At 31.7% G+C, this 2,343-nt stretch overlaps 1 non-coding gene across 1 annotated transcript; it reads right to left on the reverse strand.

Annotated features, from left to right (window-relative positions):
• Nucleotides 1-1,073: 1,073 nt before the first annotated feature.
• Nucleotides 1,074-1,175, reverse strand: LOC114219548 (U6 spliceosomal RNA). The gene has a single exon (XR_003611406.1). It is a non-coding gene; the product is annotated as a U6 spliceosomal RNA (small nuclear RNA).
• Between the last annotated feature and the right edge of the window lie 1,168 nt (nucleotides 1,176-2,343).

The raw sequence follows: 2,343 nt of genomic DNA on the forward strand, positions 1-2,343 counted from the left end.
GATTTCAGTCATTCTAGTAATGATACCTCATTATCGTTTTAATTTGACGCTCCCTAATGAAAAATGATGTTGAGCATCTTTTATATACTTATTTGCCTTCTGTACATCTTCTTTGATGAGGTGTATGTTCAGATCGTTTTACCATTTTTTTATTGAGTTGTTTTCTTATTATTGAGCTTTAGGAATTGTTTGCATATGTTAGATACAAATCTTTTGTCAGATATGTGTTTTGCAAATATTTTCTCATAGCATGTGACTTTCATTCTCTTAAGGTTGTCTTTCGCAGAGCAAAAGTTTTCAATTTTAAAGATGCCAACTTACTAATTTTTTTTTTTTCTGTGATCATCATGCTTTTGGTGTTGTATCTAAAAACTCATCCTCACACCAAGGTCACCTAGATGGTCTCCTGTGCTATCTTCTAGAAATTTTATAGTTTTTAATTTTACATTTAGGTTGTGATCTATTAGAGTTAATTAGTTGAAAGGGGTAAGTCCCAAATCTAGATTTATTTTGCATATGTATATTCAATTATTCCAGTGCCATTTGTTGAAAAGACGATCTTGTTTCCATTTAATTGCCTTTGCTCCTTTGTCAAAGATCAGTTGGCTTTATTTGTGTGGGTTTATTTCTGGGTCTTATGTTTTGTTTCATTGATCTATGTGTCTGTTCTTTTGCCAAAACCATGTTCTTTTGGTTACTGTAGCTTTATATTAAGTCTTGAAGTGAGACAGTCTCATTTTCTAACTTGTTTTACATCTTTAATAGAGTGTTGACTATCCTGAATCTTTCATCTTCCCATATAAACTTTGGAATGACTTTATTATATTATATCCATCCACAAAATAACTTTCTGGAATCTTGATTTGGATTACCTTGAAACTATAGATCAAGTTGGTAAGAATTGACGTCTTAACAATATTGCATCTTCCTGTCCATGAGCATGGAATATCTCTCTATGTATTTAGATATTACTTAATTTCTTCTATCAGATTTTTGTAGTTATTATCATATAAATGCTGTATATATTTTGGATTTATATCTGATTATTACATTATTTTCTTGTTCTTTTTTTTTTTTTTATGGAATGCTTCACAAACTTGCATGTCATCCTTGAGCAGGGGCCATGCTAATCTCTGTATTGTTCCATTTTTGGTATATGTTCTCCCAAAGAGAGCAGTATTACATTATTTTTGGTCCTAATGTAAATAGTATTGTGTTTTAAATTCAAATTCCAGGGGCGCCTGGGTGGCTCAGTCGTTAAGCATCTGCCTTTGGCTCAGGTCATGGTCCCAGGGTCCTGGGATCGAGCCCCGCATCAGGCTCCCTGCTAGGCGGGAAGCCTGCTTCTCCCTCTGTCTCTGCCTGTCTCTCTCTCTCTGACTCTCATGAATAAATGAATAAAACATTAAAAAAATAAATTCAAATTCAAATTTTTCATCATTGGTATATAGGAAAACAATTGACTTTTGTATATTAACTTTGTATTTTGCACTTTTGCTATGATGACTTATTTATTCCAGGAGGGTTTTTTTGTGATTCTTTGGGATTTTCTACATAGACAATCATGTCATCTCTAAACAAGGACAATTTTATTTCTTACTTCAAACACGGTATACACTTTATTTCCATTTTTTTTTGGTATTAATGTGTTAGTTAGGACTTGTAGTATAATGTTGAATAGGAGTTATAAGAGGGAATGTCCTGGCTTTGTTTTCAGTCTAAGTGGTAAAGATTTGGTTTCTCACCTTGAGTATGATGTTAACTATATGTTCTTTACAGATGTTCTTTATCAAGTTGACTAAGTTCCCCTTCATTCCTAGTTTGCTGAGAGTTTTTATCATGGATTAGTGTAGGATGTTAGGGTGTTTCAAATATATTTTTAACATCAATTGATATGATCATGTAAATTTTCTTCTTTAGCCTGTTTATATGATTGATTACATTAATTGATTAACATTTGCTGAACCAGTCTTACGTATCTGGAATAAATCCCACTTAGTCATGGTATATAATTCTTTTTATATATTGTTGGATTTGATTATATTGTATTGAGGATTTTTGCATCTATGTTTATGAGAGATACTGGCCTGAAGTTTTCCTTTCTTGTAATTATTGTCTTCATTTGGTTTCAGTATTAATTTTTAATGGAGATATTCCTGGTTTTTGGTTAGGATTTTTAGCAATGAAATAACACCTATTTTTGCCTTTTAATTAAATTAAATTTGATTTATTTCAATTTGATTCAATTAATTCGATTCAGTACCATCATTAAATAATGTATAAGGCACTCTGCGATGTACTGAACTAGATGATAGATAAAACAGGTTCCAACTTCTTGAGGCT

Source organism: Eumetopias jubatus, unplaced genomic scaffold (genome assembly GCF_037043125.1).
Source record: "Eumetopias jubatus isolate StellerSeaLion01/CBP00866 unplaced genomic scaffold, mEumJub1_p1.0 scaffold_1, whole genome shotgun sequence".
Lineage (NCBI taxonomy): Eukaryota > Metazoa > Chordata > Mammalia > Carnivora > Otariidae > Eumetopias > Eumetopias jubatus.